This window comes from Anolis carolinensis, unplaced genomic scaffold (assembly GCF_035594765.1).
Source record: "Anolis carolinensis isolate JA03-04 unplaced genomic scaffold, rAnoCar3.1.pri scaffold_10, whole genome shotgun sequence".
NCBI lineage: Eukaryota > Metazoa > Chordata > Lepidosauria > Squamata > Dactyloidae > Anolis > Anolis carolinensis.
This window is the reverse complement of record NW_026943821.1, coordinates 23,775,784-23,785,990: the sequence shown is the minus strand read 5'-3', so window position 1 is coordinate 23,785,990 and position 10,207 is coordinate 23,775,784. Positions and strand designations below refer to the sequence as shown.

The window sequence follows — 10,207 nt, the reverse complement described above, 5'->3', positions numbered from 1 at the left end:
AAAAATGTGTCTGCTTCACACAAATTGGTCTGGAATCTGAGGCAATGGAATAGGACAATTTGAACATGAAGCTGTTGCTGTAATTTATCCCTATGATGATTCTATAAATAAAATATCTCCATGATCCAGGGTCATTAGGAGTTGCTCTTAAGCCAACTGTGACTTATGATGACTCTAAAGATGAAAGAACTCCATGACCCTTAGTCATCAGAAGTAGCTTTAAGTCAACTGTGACTTATGATAACTATAAATGAAAGCCTTCCATGATCTTTAGTCATCAGCAGTTGCCCTTAAAAATTTCCGGTGATTTTATAAATGAAGGACTTCCATGATCCTCAGTCATCAACAGTTGTCCTCAAGTCAACTTCCATTTACAATTACTTTATAAGTGGAAGACTTCCATGATCTTTGGTTCTCAGAAGTTGCCCTCAAATCAACATTAACAAATGGTGAATCTATGAATGAAAGTAAGTAAGTAAGTAAGTAAGTAAAAGTTTATTTGTATACCGCCCTCTCTCCCAAAAGGGACTCAGGGCGGTTTCCAATATAAAATCAGCATAAAACATTGTACAATAAAACACAGAAAACACTATAAAATGCTATAAAAATACAAAAAAACTCCCCACATAACAATTGACTAAGACAATCACATAAACAGAAGCAATATAATCACTCAAATAACATATGAATCACAGAAGAAGAAGAAGAAAAAGACTTCCATGGCTCCATCTACACGGCCATATAATGGAATTTGAAACTGCACCATATGGTTAAGTGTAGGTGCATGTCATGTAGTTTAATAATAATAATAATAAAACTTTATTTATATACTGCCCTATCTCCCGGATGGGACTCAGGGCGGTTTACAGTCATAAAAGCAACACAAACATTTCATAACAACATAATACACATTATTAAACAAAGTAAAATAATACAGTTATAACAATAAATCACACTTACATGACCAGATCAAGGGGACTGCATTGAACTGCATCATATGAGTCTACACTGACAATATAATAGAGTTTCAAACAGCATTAAAAGTCTATGTAGATGGGACCCATGATCCCTGGTCATCAGCAGTCCAAGTCTTGTAAGTTCATGGTTGCATCTCCAGTCCACAAGTAATCTAAGATTCCCATTAGAGTTTCTTGACATTCAAAATCACCCATATTTTTTTGCCATTTCCCAAATATTTTCAAACATACTTTCAACCACTACTCCTCACAATTTCCAAACGTGCATCTTGCAGAAGATCAAAGTGGTGGCTCTTGTCATTTCTTCTGCCTCTCTCCAAAGCATTTCAGCAGATCATTTCTTCTCCTTCTGCTCAAAGCTCAGCCAAGGCCTTTTCATTCCTTATTACATTTCCTCTCTGAGTTAATAATTCCTAGGAAAGAATCGTTCCAGATTGTTTACCAGCTGCCAGCATGTGAATTTCCCTGGGTTTCCTATGGTGCCAATAGACCACCTACTTCTAAGTGTACAAATCATTCTTTTAATGGGTTCTCGCCACAAATTTCTTTCTGACACCCCAAATTATACCACCGGGCATAGGATACTGCTGTCCTTGTAAAACCCTTTCAATTTCAAACTTAATTTGAGAATGCAGGGAGATTAGCCATAATGTACTTGGGAGAGAGCTATAGCTCACCCTCTGGGTGGGTGGTAGTTTGTTCCTCTGAATTTTACTATCTTAATTTAGCTTGCATTGCTACAACAGATCTTGCATACATTAGTGTTCTCTTGTTTTATTTTATTTTTTTATTTTTGTTTTGTTGTCTTCTGCTGTAATAAAGACTCTCCCCGGAGTCTAACAACAGGGGTATACTGTCGGAAGTGCTAAAAACAATGCTACTCTGCGATGATCACTGCAGCACCATAAATGGGATTTATTGATGGCAAATTGGTTTACAGAAGATAAAAGGAAAGATGGAAGGAAGATTGATCACAGGTTTTGACAACATCTTTTTCTGGCCTCCCACAGAAAAACTGTGATTGCTGGCCCCGAGGCAATTCCGTTCAACCCCCGTATCTGCAGGGAATACGTTCCTGAACATCCCACGGAAACAGGGAACCACGGCTAACAGTGATCCCAACTGAAATGAAGACTGCTGCTGGAAGTTTAGGTACATTGAGTCATTGCAGTTAGCATAAGTCAGAAACAAATGGAAGAAATACAACAGCAACAAACATTTGCATCGCTTAAACAGGAGGCTGGGAGCTCTTTCACACAGCCATGCAACCCAGAATATCAAGGCAGAAAATCCCACAATTTCTGCTTTGAACTGGGTTATCTGAGTCCACACTGCCATATATTCCAGTTCAAAGCAGATATTGTGGGATTTTATTCAGGGTCTACACAAACGCAAGATGGTCTATGTACAAAGAAAATATGTCCAAATCTATATATATAAAAGAGTGATGGAATCAGGGCACCAGACAAAACAACAAAACTACAGGCCCCCCAACCTCGAAATTTGACAACACAACCCATCATCCATGCCTCTAGGTTGATACAACAAAAAGAAAAGAAAAATAAAGTCCTAATTAGAGGGAGAGCAATAAATGTTTTTATCCAATTGTGCCAGTTTAGAGGGCTAATCTCTGCCCACTTGGTCTCCTAGCAACCAACTTAGCCAAGGGACAGCCAGGGTTCAGTTAGGGGACAGGCAGATTTAGGCCTCACTTAGGCCTCTTCCACAGATTATCTAATTTGCACTGGATTATATGGCAGTGTAGACTCAAGGCCCTTCCACACAGCTATGTAACCCATTTATAATCTTATATTATCTGCTTTGCACTGGATTATCTTGACTCCACACTACCATATAATCCACGTCAGGCATTTCACCAATTCCTCAATACTTTATTTCCCATACCACCATACTTCACCACAGCAACGCGTGGCCGGGCACAGCTAGTAGCATATATTGTTATTAAAGTTCCCTGTACAAAGCTCAATTTGGCAGTACCAGACAAAATGAAAAGGAGCAACAGCTCTAACACAAAAGTATCCAAGTCTGATATTTGGTTCCAATGTATATAGGCTTCAGGGATACATAGTCAATGAAAATATCTTCCAAACAAAGTAAACAAACAGTTGGTCATGTTGCTGTATACTGGAATGAAGAAAATAATGATGGAGCACCGCTCTCAAAAAAGTCTTCGCAAGTAAAGTCCAAATAAAGTCCCAAGTCTATAGGGGTTCCCGGGTATTTTTGTACCCTGTTTCGGGGAGAAAATCCCCATCTTCAGGTGTTGGTATACTCAGCAACAATGAACTTATCTATAGTGCCTAATTGCTTACACAGAGTGACTCTGCTTGTGGTGATTTCAACTGCGAGTCCACACTGCCATATATTCCAGTTCAAAGCAGATAAGGTGGGATTTTATTCAGGGGCCTGGGAAAGAATAATCTATCTCTGGGTTCATGTTTCTTTGATTTAGACAGGATGAAGAAACTAAAGAAACTATATTTTTGTGGAACAGAAAGTTGGGCTTGTTCTATAGGTCATCTTACGGTAGAGCTGGAACTACATTCACAAATTTGATACAATGAACAATGGCAGTTAAAGTAATGTTAAATAGGCTTGTGTGTAGATTCGGTTTGGTCGGTTTTCTTCGGCCATTCTGCCTTGTTCAGCTTGTTTGGCTTGCCGTAATGGCAAGGGCTCAGCTATCATGTTTTCTTTGGCTGAAACGGGCCACACAACAGCCGGTCACAGCTCTGCCTCTCCTATTCGGCATCACACGGCACCGGCCCTGTGATCCCTGCCTGTTGGCCCAATCAGAATAGAAGAACACCATGACGTGTCTTACGCAAGCTGTGTCTATTTAATGGGCCAAGTGCTTCCATTGCTCTCAGTTGCATCCTGGCTCTAGGGATGGAAGGATGCTTCCTTAACCTTGTCCCTCAAACCCAGGATCCATTGAAAGTATGAAAGGAAAGGATCCCAGGAATGGAAAGGTGTAGCAGCTCATCATGGCCTGTATTCCATCAAGAGATGGAGTTGGAAACAGATGATGTTGCGGATTTTGCAAACATTTCTGCCCTGGATAGAGGCCCCTTGGTCTTGTAGCTGCCTGATATCGTTGTTTCAGAAGAACCGCTAATTGGAGAACATTCTGACGTCTCCTTATTGTTACCTACACCAGATGGTGTTGACCTGGGTGCAGATGAGACTTTTAATCGGAAGGAATTTATTACAAAAGATAGGAGCAGGAGAGAGGGAGTGAGACTGAGTCGAAGGTTAGCTCTCAAATTGGATAATGGCTAACTTTCCCATGAGAAGTTTTGTGGGTCCTAGACTCCTTGTCTTGTCTCCTGTATCCATGCCAAGTTTCCAGTTCCAGGCGAGCCATGCCGCGACTCTCGAGTAGACCTCTCCTTATACCAAGTTTTCCTTATTCCTGAATCAAGATTGACTCTGCCTTGTTTACCTTGTTTTCTTGATCCTGCTACGAGACGTTTCGAGTGGATTTGGAGTTTGCAGATTTGCAGTGCTATGTTCCTGCTATTGTTTCATGGACAAACTTTGATTTTCTTAGAAGAAACTATCGAGTTTTCATTTATGGATTACAATTTGGACATTTCTAAACCCATTTTGAACTACAATTGACTTTATATAAACTATTTCTTACTCTGACTTTCTTCCTTAATTCCGCATAGATATATATTTTGCTTCAATAAACGGCTTGTGTGTTATATTGGCTCCTGTCTGGTTTTCGAGTGCTCGCCCTGCCTTGGGGTGCAACAAAAGGGGAGCCTCATAAGTTTCCCATTGCTGCCAATGAGCTGAATCTTCCTGGATCTTTCACCTGTCTAGATTTTTCCATTAACCGATATTTGGGAGACTCCCAAAAATGGATCTGGATACCCAACAAAATTTGGATATCAAAAACGGATTACCCTCCAGCCAAATTGCATAAGCCTAACTTTAATTGCATTAATATAATAAAGAATCACATTATTTATTTATTTATTTATTTACAGTATTTATATTCCGCCCTTCTCACCCCGTAGGGGACTCAGGGCGGATTACAATGAACACATATATGGCAAACATTCAATGCCAACAGACAAACAACATATATAGACAGACACAGAGGCATTTAACATTTTTTTTCCAGCTTCACGATTCCGGCCACAGGGGGAGCTGTTGCTTCACTGTCCAGTAGTGGCTGTACTTCCTCATTCCTTTCCTCGTGTTTTGCTGGCAGTTTTATGATGTTGTAAATTAGTTAAATTAGCCTCCCGCATAAAGCGTACCTAAATTTCCCTACTTGCCAGATGCAACTGTCTTTCGGGGCTGCATAGGTCAACAGCAAGCCAGGCTATTTAATGGTCAGGGGCTTAACCTGACCCGGGCTTCGAACTCATGACCTCTCGGTCAGTAGTGATTTATTGCAGCTGGTTACTAGCCAGCTGCGCCACAGCCCGGCCCACATCTCTGCTCTATGGAGGAAAAGTTGACTTTAAATGCCCTTAATAGGCATGCCATATTAAACACATGTCAGGCAGGCAAATGTCCGTGTTGCCTCTTCCCATGAAGGCCTCTTGACATGCAGTTTAGGAATTCCAGGAACCTTTGAGAAAACAATTGCTCACAATTAGCCGGACAGCCATTGCCGTAAGAGACTTTCTGATTTTGTAATTGCTCAGAGATTAATCGTGCCAACTCATTTTGTCCCCTTCTCTTATGCACTGGCTGAGAAGAGAGCATAAATGAGTAATTACATTGCCTTCTCTGTGGTATTTACTAAAGCATTAAGCAATCGATAGTTACCTTGCATCAAAAGCTTTCCTATTATACCTATACATCAAGATTCAATGAGGCATCTTGCATCCCAAATATCATAGGATGTGCCTTTTCATTTAGACATGTTCACAGCTCTCTGCTAAAGAAGAGCCTCAGGAATTTTACTCAGAGTCCCTAAAACATGCACATTCTTGCAAAATTCCCTATAATGATACATGTTTTGATGACTATATGATAAAAAAGGAAAGCTGTACTTTGGTTTTCTCAATAGCAAGGAAAAAATTAGTAAGTTTCCTGGAAGTGCAGGACTGAAATCCACATTTCCATTTTAATGCACCTGGGGAAATATAGTCTCTATAGGAATTTGCAATGATTCTTTGATATACTTTGATGTCCACCTCTTGTCTCGTGGTTACATGGATATAAACCTTCTTCCAGTAAGTACTCGTAGTTTCTGGGAGTTGTTAATGTTCGTAGCTGTTTGTTCTATCAGGCTTTCAGCATTCTTTGGACTCTTGGACTTATGTTTGGATTTTTCGTCTCTGGATCGGTTTCATTTTTATGGCTTTTTGTCTTTTCTTTTTTGGAAAGAAGACCATTAGTGTCTCAAGATGGCCAAGACCTTACTTCTGCACCTCCTTTCAACTTTAGTAAACATTATGTGTATGATCTAGACCAGGGGTCCTCAAACTTTTTAAGTGGTGGGCAGACTCACAGTCCCTCAGACTGCTGGGGGGCCGGACTAGGATGAGATAGTCCAAAATTGGGATTGTTGTTGTTGTGTGCCTTCAAAGTCGTTTCAGACTTAGGTCAACCCTAAGTCTAAAGTTTAGGACAGGGGCCAGGTAAGTGACCTTGGAGGGCTGCATCTGGCCCACGGGCCTTCGTTTGGGGACCCCTGATCTAGATGGTCTCATAAGACCATAGGTTAGCAAAGAAACCTCCAAAAGCCATCTAGATGGTCTCATAAGTCCATAGGTTAGCAAAGAGACCTCCAAAAACCATCTATATGGTCTCATAAGTCCATAGGTTAGCAAAGAGACCTCCAAAAGCCATCTAGATGGTCTCATAAGACCATTGGTAAGGAAAGGGACCCTCAAAGGCCATCTAGATGATCTCATAAGGCCACCAGAAGACCATAGGTAAGGAAAGGGACCCTCAAAGACCATCCAGATGGTTTCATAAGACCATAGGTAAGGAAAGGGGCCCCCAAAGACCATTTAGACAATTTCATAAAACCATAGGTAAGGAAAGGGACCCTCAAAGGCCATCTAGACATAGGACCATAGGTAAGGAAAGTGACCTCCAAAAGCTATTTAGATGGTCTCATAGGGCCGTAGCTAAGCAAAGAGACCTTCAAAGACCATCTAGACGATCTCATAAGACCATAACTAAGCAAAGAGGTCAACCCTAAGTCTGAAGTTTAGGACAGGGGGCAGGTAAATGACCTTGGAGGGCCGCTTCCGGCCCATGGGCCTTAGTTTGGGGACCCCTGATCTAGACTGACTTCACACAACTGTAATATCTTGTCCTATTACAGCTCGCCTTTGTTTGAAATTGCTGCCTCTAGAAATAGGACGTAGGCCAAAATTAAAGTCAACCCTTGAGGATTAAATGGTGACCCAAAACATATCATCTTTGCAAGTGTCGCGAGTATTTTTGTCATCCCGTAAGACATGATCGCATTGATCAGCTGGGAAAGCATTGAAGCAGATAGGGGTTATCTGTGCATTAAGATAATTGTGGCAATCAGGCAAGGATTTCCTTGACTTGGAAGCACTTGAAGAGTTTATTAACCTTCCCAATAACAACAGGAGCTCTCTTGTTGGCATTTCCAGCCCAGCAGAAGTTATAACAGGTGTCAGGCAGTGAAATAATACTCAATTTTGATTGATGCCATTCCATCTCCCATTGTCCGCCAGAGCAATGGGCTGACACACGGCTGAAGGATAATGTTTGAAGTGCCAAAGGCATCACAAACGACACAGTTAATAGAGAGATTGGCAACAGGAGGACACGTTGGCATTAGGGTCCAAAAGAAGGTAATTGCTACCATGCAATATCTCAATTCAGGATATTAAAAGAAGTAGTTTGAATACCCGTTGCTCTTTCAGACTTTTGTACTTCATATTGTCTTAAATGTTCTGTCTTAAGTTATATCAAACATTGCTTTGGGTCCTGTTTGGGGTGGTTGGGAGGAATATAAATCAAGTAAATGAAGATTTGAGGTGGGCTAGTCCTGAGTGAGAAAGACCACCTTGAGTCCCTATATCAGGAGAAAAATAGAATAATAAGTAATAAAATAATATCCATTGACTTTAGAATATATATATATTTTAGTGGAGATGAAAGATGTTTAAAAGGTTACACATGTTAAGTATCTCTTATACAAAATATTCCGCTGCAGAAACGTTGGGATTTTATACCATATACCATTGTTCACCAGGATAACCAATAAGAAACAAGAGCTGGTGCAGTCTATCCAATGCAATTTTTGAATCAGTGCCCGAAAGAACCCTAGGAACACACTAAAAATCAAAATACGAAGAAAAAAATTAGCGGTATGAATGCAATTCATGTGAAAAATAGTGCTAAAAGACAGCTTTACAGATTCCTGATCAATATAGTTTGGCAACACGTGAACTGCCGTGGCTCAATGTTATGGGATCCTAGCATTTGCAGTTTGATGAGGCACTAACACTCTTTGATAGAGAATGACAAAGGCTTTGTAAAACTACAAGTCCCATGATTCCATAGCATCAAACCATGGCAGCCAGAGTGGTCCAAAACTGTATTAATCTTGCAGTGTAGATTTATTTATTTACTATATTTCTATCTTGCTATATCTCACCCTGAAGGGAACTCAGAGCAGCTTACAGTTTGGCAATATTTAATGCCACATTGCAAATGCAAATATACAATACAAAGCATTAGCAGTAAAAACAAATAAAGCATATCAATACAATTTAACCTGTTAAAAACATAACACCTAGTCCTGTAGTCGTCATTCATGCTGCTACATGAGGATGATGATGATGATGATGATGATGATGATGATGATGATGATGATGATGATGATGATAAGTTTATTTATATACCGCCGCCATATCCCCGGAGGGGACTCAGGGCAGATCACAGAAATATCGGATACAAAACAATAACGATGTACAATACATCAATAAACAACAACATGCACCAGTTATAATATTTAAACATTGATCAGAAAAATGAAACACACTTATTAAAAACATAGAATTAAAAACAGTTGCAATAATAAATTAGCAAAGTGGACATTATAAGTTGTGAACTCAGAAACATAGGTAAAGTGCCACCAATTCATTTGAGGTCAATTTGGGATGAGAGGAACCCTGAGCTAGTGTCACTTATTATGCCAATTCCGTATTGCATGACTCCCCAAATATCTGGTTCCATAGCCAGGTCTTGACTTAGATGCAAACTAAGGCACAAAATATCCAGATTCTCGCTGTAGCCTCCATGAGTCTTGGAGAGTAGGGAGGTTGGTTTGCTGTGATCTATTTTAATTCCATCTTCCTAATAAAGTGTCTTACAGGGGTGAATGAACGTTTCTGAAATAAGAGAAACACTACGTAATAATCTAGCTGTTTTTGAGAGAAATGCAGCCTCCGTGACCACCGTTCTCACCTAGGCATGACCAGCGACGGACGAGCCGCCAGATCTCCTCGAGACGCCATCTTGAAAGCTACCCTTCTGAAATTACTTCCAATTAATTGCATGATTTATATTCCGAGGATGTCAGAAGCGAGATTGAGTTACTACGGTAACTAAATGAGCAGGTGAATGAAACGGTGGAACGAACACCTTTTTCGCCCTCCATCGCGTTTCACTTGTGTGTGCCATTACGCTCAGGATTTTTTAAAGAAAGCATTTGAAGAACCTATTTCCTTTTTCAAAAAGAAAGACTTCAGGGAGGAAACGAGAGGAGAACTAGTCAGAACCATGATGCGACCAGGAATGAAAAACTGGAGAGAGATGAGCCAGTGTTGTTTTTCTCCCTACCTACCTTTCCTTTGACAACCGACAGCTACCTTGTTAGCAAATAATAACTGTAATTGGCGCATATATATATATATATATATATATATATATATATATATAGATTATATATACTCGAGTATAAGCCTAGTTTTTCAGCCCTCTTTTAGGACTGAAAAAAACCTCCAGCTTATATTTGATATATTATTATATACCATAATAAATATACTATTTATTATACGATACTATACCATAATAAATATACTATACTATGGTATATTATTATATACCATAATAAATATGGTATATTTATTATTTTTCTCTATTATGATTGGTATTGTTACATTTATTATTTTACTCTATTAATTATTATTACATTTATCATTTTACTGTATCATTGTTGTTACTTTTACATTTATTTTACTCTATTT

General features: G+C 39.6%; 1 long non-coding RNA gene across 1 annotated transcript; it reads right to left on the bottom strand.

The window, feature by feature from the left end:
* Window positions 1-476: 476 nt before the first annotated feature.
* On the bottom strand, window positions 477-9,712 carry LOC134293792 (uncharacterized). Its single transcript, XR_010000749.1, has 2 exons — window positions 9,426-9,712; window positions 477-9,349 (listed from the first exon to the last, which is right to left on the bottom strand). It is a non-coding gene; the product is annotated as an uncharacterized LOC134293792 (long non-coding RNA).
* Window positions 9,713-10,207: the final 495 nt, after the last annotated feature.